We start from the raw sequence: 22,404 nt of genomic DNA, 5'->3' as shown, positions 1-22,404 counted from the left end.
ATTTAGTTTCCAAAAATAAATCTTACTTGAATTTCTCTAGTTCTAAGAGAAACTATCGCAATTATAATTCATATTGTTGATATGTGAAATTGATATAAGACAAAGTCAATTTGGAACAAACATATGTAGAGAACTGAGTTCTTGATAAGTTTAAATGACTTGTCGATAAGCCTTTATTGACTTCTTGATAGAGTTTTTGATAAGTCTTTAATGACATCTCGATAGTCATTTCTATATTTTTTCGTGACTTCTCGATAAGTTATGTAGAGATCTCGATATACTTATCGATATGGAGTTCTCTACAATTCAATTTTAGACTTCTCGATAATTTTAATTCAATAAATTAATTATGTAGAATACTTTTGATATAAACCAAATCTAATTTTATGTTGTATTTTCAATATAAATTAGAATATATCGGTCCAAATGGACAAACTAGGTATGTACAACATATCGATATGCCATTATCTAGTTCTCGGTAATAGTCAAGAAAATGACATCTCGACATGAGTTCTCTTTAAGCCTAAGCCACGTGACATCTCTACATAACTTTTCAACCGTTTATTATTCTCTTATCGAGAAAGTCACAATTCTACAGTATAATTACCCAAACATCTCGACATAACCCCTATTTATGCTCTTGAGATCTCAATTAACCTAATTATTGCGATTTTTCACCATTCTCAAACTTTCAATCTTTATCTGTCTCAAAAATACTTACCCACTCAAATTCATATACTAGCATTTAACACCAACACCATCGAAGCTGAAATCCCCAAGGATGTAACAAACTATCTCGCTTTTGTTGACCCAATACAAACACCTGATAATTTCAAGTGCTTTGTGAAGTTTGTAGTTGATTTGTATTTTTCAGGGGTGTTGGTGAGACTGCGTAACTGTATGAACAGTATACGTGATAACTCAACACGAGAATAACACTAGAACATGACAGGTTAATAATACTACATCTACACAAGAAATCAGAAGAAATGAAGACAGGGCAAATATAAAAAATCAAAAGATTAGAAGAAGGCTTGAAGTCTGTTTACAGATCACTGAAAGAAGTATGCCTCAGTAAAAAATAAAGGTTAAAGACTTTAAGGGTTTCAGAAATTTTGAAGATTCAGTGTATAAGTGCTACCAGAAGATTTCAGTGTATTGCCATTGATTGAAGATAGACAGTGTTCGAAGCATATGAATCTGAAGAATTGAAGATATGGTATAGAAAGAGGTTAAAGAAGACAACTACAGTCTTGAAGTTATACTCACTGATATGAGTTCATTTATATGTTCAAGCGTCGGTGAAGAACAATGAATGAAGTATTCAAGATTGTAGTAGCAATGAAGACGTTGTCTAGAGTACCATAAAGGATTTCAGTGAAAGTACATTTGTTTATTGACAGTCAGTGTCCGAAGCGATAAAGTTGTTGCAAGCTTAACAATTTAATCAAGGCTATAATACGAAGACCTGAATCGAGGTTAGTCGTCTGTGAACCAGACCAGTTGCACTAGGTGTCAACAGCTCGTGAAAGGAATCTGGGTATTATTTTTAGAAGAATTGTTAAGTTGAGGAACATACTTGAATTGAACGATTATCTGTTAAAGTACGAGTAGAGGTGCGCAGGGGTACAACTAAACAGCTAGAGGGAGTGGCCTAGTTTAAAGTGTAATTGTTAAATTAAATAAATTTATTACTGGTCTTTAATATAATTTATTTAATAAACTTTAAATGATTTATTTTATAAACTTTAAATAAGTTTATTTTATAAATCTAAATTAGTTTATTTATATAAGTTATATTTAAGTTTATTTTGTAAATTAATTTAGTTACAATTTAAACTTAAATAAAAAGAAAACAAAACAAAAAGAAAAAAATAAAAAAAAAGATAACAAAAAGAAAACAAAAAGAAAAGAAAAAAAGAGAAAAAGAAAAACAAGAAAAAGAAAACAAAAAGAAAATGAATAAAAAAACAAAAGGAAATCAAATGAAGGTCGGAAGTTAGCAATCCTATATATTCATTTGATTTATGTACCTAATTCACTGTAAGAGAGCTGACAAAATAGAAGCTGCTCTTTTCTATTTGTTTATCTTCATCTCCAACAAAGAGAGCTGACAAAATAGAAGCAAAGATTTTCAGAGAAGCTCCGGCATCTTGAATATCCGTTAAACTTCTCACCGGAGTAACGTGATAATGCCCGGTTTAATTCTTGTATATTCATAGGGGCATTATAATCGTTACCCGGTAATTAAATCCTTAGATAAACAAAAGCTAGAATATTGTGTAGGATTTAATTTGTTGATCTTTATAGAAGCTAGGAACTTTGTTGTTCTTAGATTGTACCTGGTTAATTTATTTACCGGAGTATAACAACACCCCTCGCGGATTTATATATGAATATATATTTCCCCAAATATCTTGTGTTCCTCGTTTTATTGTTCCAAACAATATTCACCTCAAGAACACGAAACCACTAACCGAGTACTAAATTTTATATCCGCAAAATATTCGAAAGAATTTTTTAATTTAGTGATTATCGTATTCAACCCCCTTTTACGATAATTCGGGATCCATAAAAATAATTTATTTTATTAATTTCTCATTTACATAAATTTATTTTGTAAATTTGAGTTAGAAAATTTATTTTATAGATTTAATTTAAATAAGGTTAGTACGAACTTAATTTAAATAAATTTAATTTATAAATTTAACTAAATTAATTTACTACTTAAATTTTAGTAAATAAATTTTTTTAATTTAAATATATTTTTTTCGGTTGAATTTCGCTGCCAGAGTTGTTCTTCTTCACTTCAGTTTTGATTAACCAGGTGCGAATTGTTTTGGTGTTAGATTCACTTTGAACTCAAAAGAAAACAAAGTTTTGTGGCTACCACTTTGTAACCTTGGAAAAGAATTTGGTTGATCCTGTACTTGTTTCACACGCGCATAAAAACAATTGCTATCAGCTTGGCAGTGAAATGCTCTCGTCGCAAGTTGGCACACCAGGAAGTGCACGCGCAGGAAGAATTCGGATAATAATCTCCAGTTAGCCTCTGTTTTCCATACATGCGCTGTTTCTGGCTGGGTCACGAAGTTGGAAATTACAAAATATCACAAGTTAGCAAATCCTAGTCGCCAGTTGCTACTTAATAATTTTTGTAGCCCCATTTTTTAAAATTTTTTGATTTTTTTAAGAAACTTTAAAATTCTTATATTTAAATTTTTCTTAAATATTAATTTACATTTTATTTAATTTTTAAGAAAATTCGAAATTCTTGAAAATTAGATTTTTCATAATATTTATTTTTGATTAATTTATTCTTTAAAAAATGTAAAACTTTTGGAAATTTAATTTTTTCTTAAATATTAAATTAAGGGCTCTCAAAAGATTGGTAGACTCGAGATTACTCCGGATTTTAAAGATGATTTTAATCTTCCGAATAAATATTATTCCAATGAAGCTGATTTCAAGACCTACTAAAGAAAATTTTAGAACTTCCTCAAAGGCTTACTCCACATGATACCATTGGGTTTTCAAATGCAGGAAAGGAATGAAATTTTTACGGGTACAATTTTTCTCGAAGATTTTAAGACAACTCTATGATTCCAGATTATACAGTCACACAGTGGTTTGTACCAATGCTACATATATCCGGGAATCACGGAGATCAGAAAGGCAGGAATTGTGGAGGTCAGAGATAATAGTGGGGACATATAAATATCTCAGTTACATGCAGTAAAGTTCGAACTCGGGACATAATGTAAGAGTTACTGATAGCTGAATCAGAGGAAGCTCAGGTAGAAGTACTTGAGGGGCTGGACATCAGGACAGTGTTTCACTTGTCAGGGAAGTTTAGTTGCATCAGATTCACAAGGAGTGCATAAACTATATCCAAGGATCAAGCCTATGTATTCTGAAGTAGAGATTCTTATAAATTCAGTTCAAGGGGTGATTACAAGACTGAGATTGGGACATAAACAAGATTTGATAGCTATAATTATGACAAGATATATATGTCAAGTAACTATCAGGGGTTTTGCTACAACAGAACAAGAAGCTTGACAAACAAGGATGAGTAGGGACTCGGTTGAAGAGCTGTGACAAAGGTGGCATGTTTTATTAGGGAAGAATCCAGTCAAAACTTATAGTGCACGGGAAAGAGTTGGGATGGATCAGATAACGAGAAGGAAGATCATGAATATCTTGCTTTCATAACAATCTCTGATGATGTCCAACTCACATATCTCAAGTTTCAAATTCTTGAACCACTGCAATACTTTGCTCTCAATATTCAATGCATGATAAGATCTTAGTGTTTAAATGTAACACCCCCAAATCCGGGGTCGGGGATCCGGGTTGTCACGAGTTCCATTTCCCTTAATAACACCTAATTCTTAATAAACAATAATCTACTGCGTACTATGACCCCACAATATACACACACCACAAGTTATAGTCTCAGAGATGAATACCAAAAATAACACAAGTCATTTTATTCCACAATTATATGCCATTACACCTTAAAAGGGTTTCTGAATAAATTTACATTTCTTTGCCATTATTACAATTCATAAAGATACATAAGTCTGGTACATCAAAAGTTGAAAGCCTAGCCTATTGGTAGTTCCTAACTCAGCTACAGCGACATCAACGCCTATAGGAAACTGCGGAACGTTTCCTATCCGCTCGTGAATTGGGAGCTTGGTCCTGTTCATCTTGTCTATCTGATGTTGTGTGATGAAAGAAGAAAGCAAGGGTGAGCAACAAGCCCACCGAAATAATATATATAATAATTAACAATATATGAGCATTCTCATAGTACTCATGAAAGTCTTGGTCAAGAAGAATTGAACCAAGTTGATATCTTAACGCGACCAAGTCACAAAATATTCAGTATATATATACATATATACTTTTCACAATCTTTGAAATCCTCTGACATGTATAATATACACAGAGTTCCAGTTTATAACTGTATAAAAATATCGTTGCAAGGTGATCTCATATATCTAACCTTGTCTCAACATTTTTCTGAAAACCTTTGTCATTCATAAGATAATCATTAACTAGATATAAGTTGAAAAGATGAAGTTACAAGATACTCCAATATACTTATATCTTTTTTCCGAATACTACTTGAACTACCACCGTTCAAGGTATAAATAGTTCATCCCGTAGATGAAGCTACACGACAAAACTTGTATAGAATCAATCTTTGAAATATCATCAAATGAAATGAAGTTACAAGATACTTCATTTGATGAAAACATCATTTTGAAAACTCGACCCTGCCAACACTCAACAATCGCCCAGCCGTAGCCTTTCTATCGAAGTGCTCTGGGTAGTGTTGCAGAAATATCCAATTGGATGACGAACTCATTACGGGAGTTTGCCGCGCCAGGAAGACCACTCACGATGATCAGTCGCAGTAGTGCAACCCCACAATTTTCTACATGTAGAGGAGAACCTGTCGGATTTACTTATCAACCGAACACTGGACTCCTAAGGAATGGACCGTCTTAGCGGAACTTCCGGGCCATTTGGGCCAATAAATAAGGCTGGGCCGGCGCCACTCGACCACTTACGCCACTCCTAGTTCAGATGAAATCCATGACTCTGAAACGTAAAGCTCGTCTCCCCTTTCCCCAAGTAGGAACTTGTTGATACGACTCCACCAAGAAGTCGCATCTAGTTGGAAAGAAAAACTCACCGATATTTCCCAGGCGATGCCTGTTAATGGATTAACTTATTCCAAGAATTTTACTTCCCGAGTGTTGGGTAAGTAATCAAAAACTCTCTTATCAAAACAACAACCTTGTTGCGAATATAAAAATACATCACGGAGTCGGATCCCTCAGATTTTTGAGCGAGTATTTAAATCCCCTTCGAAAGGAAGATCTTAAATTTGAAAATGAATTTTGGGATCCGCTCTAACTTTTAAAATCATTTTGAAGACTCGAAAACATTTTTTAAGAATGTTTGGAGTAATGCTGATTTAATAAAATAAATCAGTCCCGGTATATTAGAAAATATCTGAATATTATTATTTAAATAATATTCCCATAAGGATAATCCTTATAAAAATAATTGAAGTAGAAGTTTTAAAAAGTTATACTTGAAATTTATAATAAATGACCAAAGATATACTTATACGAAAGTACGATCTTTATTTGAATAATCGAAAATAAGTTTGATTATCAAAACATTATTCTTTAATAAAATAAAGGATATTATTTAATAAAATAAGCAGAGTTATAAGTCCTCGAATGAATATTCAAAATAATATTCATTAAATAAAATAAACGGAGTCATAAGTCCTCGGATGAATATTCAAAATAATATTCATTAAATAAAATAAAGTTATCGAATAAACCTTATTCGATTAATAGTTTTGAAAACTATATCTATATATATGTATAAATATATATTATATACTCGGGAACATCGACTCCCGGTTTAGAAAATGTTCACCTTTGGGTCCCCTATACTAAGGGTATACACAACTACTGCTTTTCTCTAGCATAGGTATTATGCAGTTTATAAGAAATTGAATTAAAAATTAGATATCAAGATTATGAAACAGACATGCATATATACCATATCACATGCTCCAATATATCGCAAGATTTGTTAATAACAATCATGCACTTATCACAAGATAATGCATATACATATATACATCACAACAACAGTATAACGGGTAGAAAACTTGCATGAGTGACTGGGGGTGATAAAAGGCCTGGGAAGAGTCTGGGAACCTATAAACATCATATAAGTTGGAATTAAACCAAAGTCGCTTAAGAAACTAGGCTCTAACCAATTAGACTCTAACGTTCGCTTTTGCGCTTAACGATTCACTTAAGTCGCTCAAGTACCCTCGGCTCCACCATTTTTAATAAATTAACCATTAAGAATTTTAAGGCTATTCTTTCGCGAATACCCTACCAACTGCCTAATCCACTTTACATAATTGATTCATACTCCAATTAGTCATTTAAGGGCCTTAACCAAGGTTTCAAAGTAAGGCGAGGGGTAATGGTTCGTTCGCAAAACGCCGTTACTTAAAACGGTCGTTTCTCCTAAACCGTACATCGGATTCAAGCGAACCACATATCAAAACGAAGCTCGTAACATGAACTATCTAATCATGGCAATTTTCAAAACCTAACAGTGAGTTTACGGGTCCTGATGTTAAGAACAAAAACAGTCTAAAGTCAATCGGGCATTACGACGGCTATGTTTACGCGATTACCAAATTTAAACCATTCCAATCAATTCACAATTCAACCCACAATCACCACTACAACCAAACTTCATCCATTATTTACTACAACAGCTCCAACAACTCAATATTTCCAATTTATACTACTTCTCAATCATGAACTAAGAGCTTACTTAAGTTCATTAACTAATCATCAAGATTTACAACTCCAAAAACATTACAAAACCAACCAATCTCTAAATATTCAATAATCACGCCTCTCATGAACTATACTACTCATAATAAGCTCTTAAAATTCAATAATAATGCTTGGTTAAGAGATTATACCTTTCTTGTGAGTAGGAGTAAGTAATGAGCTTGAAACAACCTTGGAAAATCCTTACTAAAGCTTTATCTAAACAAAAACACAAGATCAAAATTTCAAGTTCTTGAAAAACACTATTCACTCTCTTCTTCCATGAATTATTGGAAGCGATTGTGAAGGAATTGGAAGCTTAGATTCATAGGATAGTTATATCTATGTATAAGGAACCTTGGATAATTACCTCATGATATAACAAAGCTTGAATCTTGGTTTTGGATTTTTTTCTTCTTGAAATGGAAGGAAGGCCGAGAGCTTGATGTTCTTGAAAGTGAAAGTCAACTTGTGTTTTGTGTTTTTGATTTGTTTTGGCTTGGTTGCTTGTTTTTATTGTTAGTTAACCTTTTACCATGGTAAAATTTGTGTGGCTTATAATCAACCAACAATTCCTTCCCATTGTGTCATGCTTATGTCATCCTCTTATGTCATCTTCCCACACTTGTCTTCTTCTTGTTGGTGTGATTACATCATCATCACTAACCTTTTTGACTAACTCCTAATTACTTGGGTTCCCTTAACCTTTCTCAATACATTATATTCCTTTTATGATCCTCTCTTATAATCCTTGAATTTAAATCCTCTCTATCCTATTACCTTATACTCAATTTTTTTCGGTATCTGGTGGATTTTCGGGAAAAATCAAAGTGTTCGAATTTGGATTCTGACAATCTTTATATACACTTATATACCATATAGAGTACTAATAAGATCTCAGAATAACAATAAAAGAACCTCTACAAAGTGTGGCATGAAAAGTTTTCTTATTCAATATAATCAGCAAAATGACCATTCATAAGGGTTATAAAAAGTCCAAAATTTTGGGGTTATTACATTAAATGTTTAATGCTCGCACAAGCATAATAGCATCACACATAGATAATGCTGAACTAGTTCACTAGAACATTTTTCTGGTAACTAGGATTGATGTTTAACTTGTGCATGTTACTTTAGATGATCTTAAATATGTGTTTGAATATTTGTTGAACATGATCAATTGCTTTAGTGAGATATATGTTTTCCAGCATATAAGACCTTTGTTTATGCTTATCTCCTGTATCCTATTACATTGTGATTTATTCATTTGATCTGAATTGTTTGTTAAGATGTATTAGTTTATAATTGGATTAAGATAGCTAGATGAGATTTATCAACGGGATTGGAATAGATAGAATTAATGATTTACTTGTTAATTCTTTTTGTTCCATATCATGCCTATATTGCTTAATTCTTATATGTTATATTTCTGAAATAATGTCATGTATTCTTAATTCAATGCTTGCTTATTTCAATGCCATGAATGCATCTCATAGTACTTGCATTAATTGTAGAAAAAACATGTTTAGGATTATAATGGGGCAAAGACTGCTAGTACTCCTCCTTATGTAAGGTTGGAATCATTTTTCTCCTATCCTAGAGACAACTTTGTCAAGGGTATCAAAATGAAGAAAATGGTCAGTCAAGATAAGAATTAGCATGATAAGGTTGCAGCTGTTGTTATCTCTGTTTATAATACTATCTCTAATCCAACTGGACCAAAACTGATAAGTTGGGTACCAAGAACTGTTAATCCATTTGTGAGTGCAGGACATAACAGGGTAATTGATTCATATGTATTCTTGGTAATTCATACTCAAGGTATATGATCAAAGAAAAAGCCTCACAATCAAATGTGATTGACAAAATCTATTCCGTCAATAATCTTTGGAGATTATAGCAAAGCTTTTCATTACGAGACAAGCTATACAGAAAAAGGGATGTCATCATGGATTCAACAATTGCTATCACTGGTAACAACTAATCATTGGAGTCATTGATAACAATTGAAGCATCTTTCTTGCTGAAAAATCAAGGCAAAAATCCTCTAATCAGATGGTTTTGCATCAAATGACAATATTTCAATTCAACGAAGGATTAGTGTCTGATCTGAAGCAGGAAGGTTGAGAAGCTTGCTCTTCTTAGAGTAAAGGAAGAATATGCTTGTGGCTAGACTGGAATATCGGGAATGGTGAAGTCAATGGTTTCTACTATAAGCTTCATCTGACGAAAGTTTAGTTATGGCATTAGAAGCTCTCACCCTTGAAAATCAACTCAAGGAACTTTTTTGTGAAAAGGGATTAGTGAGAGGAATGCCTCATCTGGAATTTAGAAGATGATAAATGTGAGGTATGTCAGAAAGAGAAGTCAAAGACAACATCACATCAAATTAAAGATATTCCTTAGTGATGGTTGATGACTACTCTTAATAAAAAAAGTTTTTATCGTGCGTTCTCAAGATAAGACATTACAGATGGTGATTGATCATATCAGAAGATCAAGCTGGAAGCAACTTTAAAAGAAATGATCTTGTTGTCAGATAATGGGACTGCAAGAAGCAGCTCTGATTAATATCTGTAACATTAAGAATATTCTGAGACATATTCAGCACTAGGAACTCCGTGTCAGAATGAAGTGGTACAAAGGAAGAACCAGAACTTGATTAAAGCTACATGGAAAAAATTAAGCTAATCAAGACATTGTAAATACCAAAGGGCTGAAGCAGTCAATACAGTTTCAGTAAAAACAACAGAAAGCTTGGAAGAAGATCCAGACCTTCAAGAAACTAGAAAAATCTGCTCAGGCTAGAGGAGCATCTTGAAATGACTGTGAGCCAAACTTTATATATTTTGATTAACTGAAGCACTTTCAGTATTATCTACTTATCTTTAAAGCTGTATGTTTAGGATGTTTTGTTATCATCAAGTATCTCTTAATTTATGGCTACAATTCCAGTAGACATAAATTGGGGGAGATTGTTGTGCATATGTTGTGTACTTGATGATTTCATAAACAAAACATCTAAGTAGATTTTACTTAGTGAAATAATGTAGCACTCGACGGATAAGAATTATAGTCCCAACGGATAACTCATTATAGTCCCGACGGATGATGACTTATTATCCATCGAGTGAGTAGCTTATGTAATAATGAGTCTGCAGCACAGTTCTGTATACATCTTTGTATAGATTCTGTAGTAACCTATAAGTCATGTTGACTTTAACTAGATATGCTGAATATTTCTTTTAGAAGCTCAAGTTAACAAAAAGAATGATGGCAATACAAGTAAGTTAAAGATCTTTTGAAAATGCAAAATTTGGAAGATTCTGAATGTGGAAAGACTATTTACCAATAGAAACCACTAAATCTTGATCAATGAAACTCAGGTATAATGCAAGCTATAGAGGTATGACAAGCTCACTCTTTTACTAAAATGTTAATAGATAACATGTAATGTTCTCAAGATGCCAATGTGCAAGGTTCCAAGTGGATCCTAGAGAATTCAATCTTATAACTATTAACAGTATTATTAGATATCTTAAGGGACTATCAACTCTTGGATTAAAGTATCCTAAAGATATTGTGTTTAACATGTTTGGCTATATAGATATAGATTACACAGGTTGTAAGAAAGACATGAGAAGCATCTCTAAAGCTGTCAACTTAAGTGACAAGAGAAGCATCTCAGGAAGCTGTCAACTTCGTGGAAGAAGATTGATTTCTTGTTATGATAAGAAACAACTTCAAATCCAACAACTCTGTGGAACACTCTATGACAAGGTACCTTCAAACCAGGTATCATTTCTTTCGAGAGCATGTCTTTTAGTCAAAGAGTAACTTGCAGAAAAAACTATTAAATCATTTATTAAAGTTAATCTTTCAAGACTGGTTTGTAAGTGTGGCATATCATTCATTGCATATTAGCTGGAAATCCCATCTGTAAGGAATTCTTCATATAAGTTCACAAGTATTAAATCTTTAATATTTAAAGGACTTATGAATTTATCAGTAACCCAGTACCTCGTACTTAGTGCTACTATCTTATCATGATTACAATGTTAATAAACATTTATGGTAATTAAGTATTTAACATTAAGTTCAAATATTATTTTAATTATATTAAAATAATATGCAGCATAGCTATTTGTATCATGTACAAATAATTGTGATACTTTTGGTATTAGTGATATTATTAGAATTTTTGTTCTAAGCAATCAATGCTTATTTTTAAAATCACTAATATTGGAAGTTGAAGTATTTTATAAGTTATGTGTATAAAACTCTCAATATTTTATATGCTTAGAAAGTATTTCTAAAATTACTAATTATCCAGAGAGTGATTGTCATGTATATAAGTCATATATCATATTGGTGATTATTCAAGGATAATTATACATATTTAAGTGCTAGTATCTAACTCATAGATATTTAGTATTTACTTATTTATATATTTAGTATTCATTTTGGGTTGTTTGGATTATGGAACTTGAAGCAATTCGATGATTTTATTTGCTCCATAATTCAAACTAACTTAAAATAAATAAGCAGCATGATTGATTATAAATAAATTTATCAACAATTGATATCTAGTATATTAATTGTAACTTATGTGTTATAAGTTAATTGTGAGATTTTGGTTTTAGTGAATTTGACAATGTTCACATCTCAAGAATTCACTGAAATCAGAATCATGATTGTAGCATGATTAGTTGTATTCTAATTTTTGACTTGTATCAGTTAATGATACTTATTTAAGAGTTTAACTATGAACTAATTGTGAAGTATTAGTATTTGTGACATTACTTAGAACTCCTCTAAGTAATCAATGTTTATCCTCAGTCACTTATACTAATATAAAAGGTGTAAAAATCTTTCTTAAGTACAACTATGATCAATGTGGATAATGTTTTATTGGAAGTAACCATATGTTATCAAGTTAGAATAATTTTTATACTTATTTGCAAATTCCTAAACACTTTGATATTAGATGCAATACTCAGTGGATCTAAGTATATGGAACTTAGAATATCTTTTTAAGATTTCAAACAAGACAATGTTGGTTAATGTTGCTTTATTTATCGAACCAATATTATCTGAGATATTACAGTTGTTAGGAGTTAACAATTGTATAATATATGAAATTAAATGCTATTGTCTATTTAATAGATAGTTGGTATTTAATTCATTGATATCTTATTATAATATATTTGAATTATGATGTTAGACAATACCATGTCAAATCAGTCTCATGATTTAAATTATATTAAAGTAGGATGTAACATAATTATTGGTATCTAAAGTACTTGACAAGTATCTGTTGCGGATATGTTGTGAACTTGATGATTTCATTAACAAAACACCTTGGCAGATTTTGCTTAGTGAAAATGTAGCACTCGACGGATAAGGATTATAGTCCCGACGGATGACTGAATATAGTCCCGACGGATGATGATTTATTATCCATCGAGTGAGTATCTTGTGAAACAATAAGTCTTTAGAACATTTCTGCATACACATTGTTTAGATTTTGTAGTAGTACTCAAGTCATGTTGACTTTAACTAGATATGCAGAATAGGTTGATTAATTGTACATAGATGATGTCTTGTAATTCTACATAAATGAAATGAAGTCAAGTGCCAAATAGCTACCCGACGGATAAACAACAATGCCACTCGACGGATGATCAACAAGGCAACCCGAAAGATGATCATGAACCCAACGGATAAAGAATTCAAATATCTGTTGACAGTGACAACACAGTCACATGCGTCGAGTGTATGCAAATGGAATGTGGAAGCCTATTCAACTGGGTTTTAGAGAACAAGAAGCATTGCCATTTTCATGCTATTATGAAGATATTCAAAGATGCTAGAATATAGTAATGAAGTAGCACAGTATTAGACTTGATAGTTTTTGTTTTATTATCTTGTCTTATTACTTTGTAATCTTGGTGTTATATAAACCAAGAAGTAGCAAATAGAACAATCAGCAAGTGAGTAAGATTATTATTCTCAGAGAAACATTTGTAAGCTGTATTCTTAGCATTTCTCTGTAAACTTAGTTGTTCAAATTTGTAAGCAGCTATAAGCTAATTGCTACACAGAGTTCTCTTGATATAATATATATCTCTGGTGGATACAGTCAAATCCACCAGAAAGTTTTTAAAGACTTGTGTTTTTAATTACTTGTGTATTGATTCATTCCAAGTTATTATTCCGCAGTTTGCAAATCAATTCACACAGTTATATATTATTAAGATAAAACATTTTATATCTTTGTGAAAAAGTTACAAGTATTCGATTCAATCCCCATCTGTAATTCTTGTTGCATTGTTAGGGACTAACAATTGGTATCAGAGCAAGCTCTTGATAAACAAAGAGTTTAAAGATCACAACAAAACAGCAAGATGAACAAGAAGGATGTTGGAGTCAAGATTCCTTTTCTGGATAAAGATAATTACCATCACTGGAAGGTAAATATGCATCTTCATTTACTTTCTCAAGATGAGGCCTATGTAGATCGCATAGAGAGAGGCCCTCATGTACCAATGAGAGCTGCAACTGGAAATGAGCCATCAGTCCCCAAGCCAAGGCATGAATGGTCTGATCCTGATATTGAACAAGTCAGGAAAGATAAGAAGGCCATGAATATACTGTTCAATGGAGTTGATGGTGACATGTTTGACAACATCATCAATTGCAAAACTGCCAAAGAAGTTTGGGATACTATACAGATTATCTGTGATGGCACTGAGCAAGTAAGGGAAAATAAGATGCAGCTACTCATTCAGCAATATGAGCATTTTCATAGTGAAGAAATTGAGTCTCTCACTGACATCTTTAGTAGGTTTCAAAAACTACTAAATGCTCTGAAGTTGCATGAAAGGGTCTATCAGACAAAAGACTCCAATCTTAAGTTCCTTAGATCTCTTCCAAAGGAATGGAAACCTATGATAGTCTCATTGAGAAACTCTCAAGATTACAAGGAGTTTACTTTGGAGAGACTGTATGACATCCTGAAAACTTATGAGCTTGAAATAGAGCAAGATGAGAGGATGGAGAGAGGAAAGAAGAAAGGAGGATCCATTGCACTAGTTGCTGAGTTAGAGAAAGAGAAGGAAATGAAGATGGAAGCTGTTAAATCAACTTCAAAGGTCTGTAAAAACAAGGACAAGGGGCTGGTAGCAGAAAATGAAGATTCTTTGAGCCAAGATGACATGGAAGATATTGATGAACATCTAGAATTTATTTCCAGAAGATTTTCCAAGCTTAAGTTCAAGAAGAACTTTGGAGTAGCCAAGCCAAATAGAAACATGGTGGATAAATCTAAATTCAAATGTATCAAATATGGCTTGGCAGGGCACTTTGCCAGTGAGTGTAGAAAGTCAGATTCCAACAGAAAGAAGTTTGAGCCTGTGGATTATAAATAGAAATACTTTGAGTTGCTCAAACAAAAGGAAAGGGCTTTCATTACACAAGAAAATGACTGGGCAGCAGATGGTCTAGATGAGGATAAGGATGTCAGCTATATCAATCTAGCCCTAATGGCCAAGTCTGATGAAACAGAGACAAGTTCTTCAAGTAATCAGGTAATCACCACTAACCTTGCACATTTATCTAAAGCTGAGTGTAATGATGCTATAAATGACATGTCTACAGAATTATATCATTTGCGTGTTACACTTAAGTCTCTTACTAAGGAAAATGCTTAAATCAAAGAAAATAATTTGTTTTTAAGTGAGAGGAATAATGTGCTAGAGTCTCAGTTCATTGAATTTGAAAAATTAAGAATTGAGTGTAAAATTGCTAAGGATGAATTAACTGAGTCCTTGAAGAAAGAAGAGATCTTGAAGAAGCAACTTGAACGAGAACATGGGGTGATTAAGGCATGGAAAACATCTAGAGATGTTCATGCACAAATCACCAAAGTTCAAGGTATTGAGTCCTTTTATTATGCAGCCTGGAAGAAGAATAAGGAGAAGCTAGAATCCAATTTGGTTGAAGGATTGCTAACAGATGTAGACTCGACGGATGATGAGGGTCATCCATCGGATAACAAAAAGGGTTATCCGTCGAGTGATATAAATCCTCATCCGTCGACTGTGAGCAAGCCTATGAGTAAATCCAAACTTGTCAAGTTAAATGAGAAATATGGATCAGTTTCCAAGAATTTTGTTCCAGGAGAATCAAGTTAAGAAGGAGAAAAAGGCTAATGTTGGTCATATGACTGTCAAGCAATTGAGTGACAGACTGGAAAAGATTGAGGTTAAAACAGAGGGTAAAAAGAGAAACAATAGAAATGGTAAAGTAGGAATTAACAAGCACAATAACTACACACCTGATAAATATGCTCCTAGAAAAATCTGTGTCAAGTGTGGTAGTGTAAATCATTTGTCTGTTAATTGCAAAACTGCCATGCCTACTTCCATATCTGTGCCACCTCATTTTCCCAACATGAATGTCATGCCCTCTATGCCTATGAATGCTATGTCTACACAGATTATGAATGCACAGTTTGCTAATATGCCATTTGCACCTAATCCATATTATGCTGCATACAGTATGCCACAAATGCCATTTAGCATGCCTTACTGGAATAACATGTTTACTAATAGCATGCCATTCCCTGTTAATCAAAATATGCATGATAATTCTGCTGTAATGAATGGTTTCAAAGGTTCAACTCAAATGACTAAGGATGAATCTGATATCCCCAAGTCAAATGAGATAAAACCTAAGAAACAGAAAAAGAAAGCTAACAAGGCAGGACCCAAGGAAACTTGGGTACCAAAATCAACTTGATTTGATTTTGATGTGTGCAGGGAAACATAAATAATCTATGGTACTTGGATAGTGGTTGTTCAAGACACATGACTGGTGATTCTACCCTGCTCACAGAGTTCAAGGAGAGAGCTGGCCCAAGTATTACTTTTGGAGATGACAACAAGGGTTATACTGTGGGATATGGCTTGATTTCAAAAGACAATGTCATCATTGAGGAGGTTGACTTAGTGGATAGTCTCAAGCAAAATTTGTTGAGTATCAGCCAACTTTGTGACAAAGGCAATTCAGTAACCTTCAACTCAGAAGCCTGTGTCAACAAAGTGGTTCTCACTGGTGTGAGAACAGGAAATGTGTACCTAGCTGACTTCAACTCATCAAATGCAGAATCTGTTACTTGTCTTCTCAGCAAAGCAAGTCAGGATGAAAGTTGGTTATGGCACAAAAAGCTATCCCATTTAAACTTCAAGACCATGAATGAACTAGTAAAGAAAGAACTGGTAAGAGGTATTCCTCAAGTGGAGTTTTCTAAGGATGGATTGTGTGATGCCTGCCAAAAGGGAAAGCAGATCAAAGCATCATTCAGAAAGAAGCTTAATTCAACAATTGAAGAACCTTTATAACTGCTACACATAGATTTGCTTGGACCAGTCAATGTGTTGTCCATCTCAAAGAAAAGATTTTGCCTAGTAATTGTAGATGATTTTTCAAAGTTCTCTTGGACATATTTCCTAAAGTCTAAAGATGAGGCTAGTGAAATCATCATCAATCATATAAGGCAAGTCAATGATCATCCTGATTTCAAAGTTAGAAGAATCAGGAGTGATAATGGAACTGAGTTCAAGAATTCTTCCATGAAAGATTTTTGTGAAGAAAATGGAATTTTGCATGAGTTTTCAGCAGCAAGAACCCCACAACAAAATGGAGTGGTAGAAAGGAAGAACATATCACTTATTGAAGCTTCCAGGACAATGCTTGAAGAATCTAAATTACCAACATATTTATGGGCTGAAGTTGTAGATATTGCATGCTACACTCAGAATATTTCTCTGATTAATCAAGCAAAATGCATGACTATCTATCAATTGTTCAAGAACAAGAAGCCAAATCTAAATTTTCTTCATGTCTTTGGCTGCAAATGTTATATCTCGAGAAATCAAACTAATCAGAATGGGAAGTTTAATGCTAAAGCAGATGAAGGAATTTTTGTTGGATATGCTGTTGGTAAAGCATACAGAGTCTACAATCTAAGAACCAACATTGCTGTGGAATCAATACATGTTGTGTTTGATGATAAAAAGATTGAAGGACTGCAAGATGGAGATTACCATGAGAGTCTCAAATTTGATAATGTGGAGATGGTTAGTGATGACAATGATGATGAAAGTGATCAAAAAATAGTATCAAAGGATAATGCAGAAAAATCTTTCTTATCCATCGGGAGACAACCGGCCTCATCCGTCGATACTCAAAATTCACCATCCGTCGGGTCATCAAAAGAAGCTGGGAGTCAGAATAGATGACCTACAAAAAGCTCTCATTTCTCAAATCAAAGATCCATTAACTCATGGGGAGTTTCTAACAATCAAAACTCAATCACACATCAAGACAACAATGAGGCTTCTTCATCTAGAGTTAATCTACCTCAACAAAGGAAATGAACAACGGATCACCCCTTTGAGCTCATCATTGGTGATGTATCTTCTAGAGTTCAAACAAGGAGAGCAACTCAAGAAGAATGTCTATACAACAGCTTTCTTTCTAAGGAAGAACCTAAGAAGATAGAAGAAGCTTTGTTGAATCCTGATTGGATTTTAGCTATGCAGGAGGAGCTAAACCAATTTGAGAGGAATAAAGTATGGAAGCTGGTGCCCAAGCCTAAAGGAAAGAATCCAATAGACACCAAATGGGTATTCAGAAATAAGATGGATGAAAATGGCATAGTAGTCAGGAACAAAGATAGATTGGTTGCTAAGGGCTATTATTAACAAGAAGGAATAGATTTTGATGAAACATTTGCTCCTGTTGCAACTTGAAGCCATCAGAATCTTCTTAGCCTATGTAGCCCATGCCAATTTCAAAGTCTATCAAATGGATGTCAAAAGTGCCTTTCTGAATGGAGATTTTGAGGAGGAATTCTATGTCAGTCAGCCTCCTGGTTTTGAAGATCCAAAATTTCCAGAATATGTTTACTATCTTTTGAAAGCACTTTATGGACTGAAGCAAGCACCTAGAGCCTGGTATGACACTTTGTCAAAGTTTCTTTTAGAGAATCACTTCACTAGAGGTACTGTAGACAAAACTCTTTTCTTTAGAAATGTTAATGGCTCGAGTATACTTGTTCAAATTTATGTAGATGACATTATTTTTGGCTCTACAGATGAAAAACTTTGCAAAAAGTTTTCCAAATTGATGCAAAGTAAGTATGAAATGAGTATGATGGGAGAACTAACTTACTTTCTTGGTTTGCAAGTTAAGCAAGTTAGTGATGGAATATTCATTAGTCAGACTAAATACATTTATGATCTTTTAAAGAAGTTTGATCTAATGGATTGCACATCTGCAAAAACTCCCATGGCCACTGCAACTAAGCTTGAATTAAACATTACTGAAAAGTCTGTGGATATTTCAAGTTATAGGGGCATGGTTGGCTCACTTCTGTACTTAACAGCTAGTAGGCCAGATATAATCTTTGCTACATGTTTGTGTGCCAGATTTCAGGACGATCCTAGAGAATCTCACTTAGTAGCTATTAAGAGAATTTTCAGATATCTCGAGGGGACACCAAAACTTGGCATTTGGTACCCTAGAGATTCTGGTTTTGATCTAACTGGTTATTCAGATGCAGATTATGCAGGCTGTAGAATTGATAGAAAAAGTACAACATGAACCTGTCAATTTCTAGGAAACAAGCTTGTCCTGGTTTAGTAAAAAGCAAAATTCAGTTTCTACTTCTACGCTGAAGCTGAATATATTGCTTCTGGCAGTTGCTGTGCACATATTTTATGGATGAAGAACCAATTGCTAGACTATGGTCTGCAAGTGGAAAGAATTCCCATTTTTTGTGATAACACAAGTGCAATTGCCATCACTGAAAATCCAGTACAACACTCAAGGACAAAGCACATAGACATCAAGTACCACTTCATAAGGGAACATGTAATGTATGGTACTGTGGAACTACATTTTGTTCCAAGTGAAAAGTAGCTTGCAAATATATTTACCAAGCCACTGGATGAATCCACCTTTTCAAGGTTGGTAAGTGAGTCAGGTATGCTAAATTACTCTTAAATCAAAAATAGATAATTTGCAAGTTGTAATGCAGCCAGAAATTTAATTGATTTTTCAGTCTTGGATGAAATTTTGGCCAAGTCAAAATTTACATCTCGACGGATGATCGTTATCCATCGAGTTTGATCATCCGTCGGTATACTTTTTTTTTTATTAATAAAATCAATTATTTTTCTGGAATATTTTATAACTCGACCGATAAATGATTTATTCTTATTCGTTATATTGTCTGAATCTTAGCCGTTAATTCCGTGAACTTTATCCATCGAGTATACTTACAGTTTATAAGTATAACATGACGGATAATTGAAGGAATTTTTACAGTTTATTTTTAAACAACTATTTTAGGCAATTCCTATTGGTTACTTTATTTTACTTTATTATTTTTGACAATTATTTTTGAGATAGTATAAAAGCTTAACTCATTTCCATTACTTTCTTATATCATTCTCAAATCATCTGCTCTAAATTCTCTCTTTCTCAAAAGCAATTATCATATCTATCTCTGCAATTTCCACTCTCTAACAATGGCACCTGTAGTCAAGATCATGTCACAAACTGGATACATCTATGAGAAAAACAACTTCACGGCTCTAGTAAACAAGGGGATTCAACATTCAAGTGGCTACCATAAAATGATGGATTTTGTGAAGAACTGCAAACTCAGCTATGCAATTCTAGAATCACCCACCATTATCTGTGAGGTTGTTGAAGAGATATGGACGATTGCTACATACAACTCTACTGATAAGACCATCACGCTCACTATTAAAGGTAAGGAATTCTGTATCAATAATGATGTTATTAAAGCATGTTTCAAAATTCCTGATAATACTGTGACCTCACCACACACAGATACTGATATTGTTAATATGCTGAATTCCATGAACTATGCACTCTCTACTTCTAAGTTAAGTGATATTAGGAGGTTGGATCTTAGGAAAGAATGGAGTTTCTTGTGTGATGTAGTTACCAAGGTCTTTTCTGGTAAAATCAGTAATTTTGATTCTGTCAATATTTCTATGCTTAATATGCTTTACATGCTAGTTACAGATAAGTTCTTTAATTTTAGTGATCTGGTTTTGTTTGAGTTGGGGTTTAAATTAGGGGAGTTAAATAAGAGGGGTAAAAATGTTTACTATGCTACATTTTTCATGATGTTAGCTAACCACCTCTCTGAGGAAATTGTGCTTGAGAACCCAAACAACAAATTAGATTGTTGGGTTCAAGAGAGAAGAATTATTGCAGATTTAAACAGGGCAAACCATCACAAGGAGGTGCCACTCTTCTATTTCCCTGTAATGGAAGCACCTCAGGTAGGTGAGGTAAGTTCATCCGTCCCTACTCTTCCAACCTCATAGATTTCTTTGAATTCTAGTGTAGCTATGGCAACTGTGTCAATGACCCAACAGTTGCCTACCCAAGCTACTAAACCATCAAAAATTTCAAAATCCAAATCAAAGAAAGCCCCCTCTAGTACCTCTCAAAAGATGCCAGTTGTAAAATTGACCAAACCCAAAGAGGGGAGTGTGAAGGTGGGTAAGGTAGGTGAGGGACAGGGTGAACATAAAAGAAACCCTAAGGATAAGGTTGGAGAGGTGAGTGTTTCCCAGCCTAGCCACACTGCAGTTTCCCAACAAACTGCAGTGCTTAAAAAGGACAAAAGCTCATTTCTAGCTGCATCCTCCCAAAAGGATGTGGCTATTGAACAAAGCTTTCAGCCAAGAGCACAGGCCAAAAGAGTAAGGGACACTAGCTCACCCCAAGCTTATGCCATAAAGAAGAAATCAAAAACCTTTGGGGATGCACAGGGTTCACACACTGTGCAAACTGGTGCAAAAGACACAGTCACAGCACCTTCTCAAAGTCAGCTTGATGTGACTCCAATAAATGTGGAGTCACAACCAAAATCTTTAGTTATAGAAGCACCCCAAACACCAAATTCTCCCACAAACTCTCTGGATGTGGATATGATCAACACATCAAATTTTGATTCCCTTTCTTTGACTCTGTTGGGGAAGCCAAAATCTAGTGCAAGTGAGCATCATCTTTTGGATGATTTGTTGGCTCACTTGCCAATTCTTTCAGGAACTGTGGAGACATCTGTGCCAAAATTTTCATCAATCTGCACAGAGTCCACAATAGTTTCCACTCCTAACTCATTTATTCCTACTCTCTCGATGGATATTGTTCATCCGTCGAGTAATGATTGTATCCCAACGGATAAGCTTAACAGCAGTTATCTGTCGGATAGTCAAACTGCTAACCCGACGGATTTCCATCATCCATCGAGTGTCTCTGCACAACTTTAAATTTCATCAATTATCTCAAGTGCAGAAGACTTAGTGGTAGTACAGTCACTCTTAGGATTGAGGGAAGAAAGTGTTATGAGTGAGAGTCTGGGTTGCTCCCAGGAAAAAGGAGAGGAAAAGAGTGAAAATAAGCAATCCAGTTCTTCAGGATTGACAAAAGAGACTGAGAGGAGTCCCACCTTAGATGGTGAAGGTGAGGGTGTGAGGGTGGGGAACCAATGTGAGACATTGATGCAACAAAAGAGAGAACACGAGAGAAATGCAGGTACAGGAGCTATAAGGATGGATGTCATTGCAAGTGATTTAATGGATGTCCAGGATGCAGACAGGGAGGGACTATCTCAGCAACCTTAAGCTGTTATAGATTCCACCTCCCTTGATGCTTGGACATTTACTCACTTTGTTCCAGCTTATCAACTTCTAGCTGAACAGGGAAATGACAATGCAGAAAGGATGCTCAACTTGGTGCATACCACACAGTCAATGCTAAGGGCTAAGGATGTCATCACAGCTTTGCCCTCTACAACTGGTGATGTTGATTATGAGGCTGGTAGTTCAACAGATTTCTTTGGAGATGAATGTGGAGATAGTAAAGAAGAGCCATTGGACATAGGGGGAGAAGT

This window comes from Apium graveolens, chromosome 3 (genome assembly GCF_009905375.1).
Source record: "Apium graveolens cultivar Ventura chromosome 3, ASM990537v1, whole genome shotgun sequence".
Lineage (NCBI taxonomy): Eukaryota > Viridiplantae > Streptophyta > Magnoliopsida > Apiales > Apiaceae > Apium > Apium graveolens.
The sequence above is the reverse complement of the archived record's forward strand: the minus strand, read 5'-3'. Positions refer to the sequence as shown.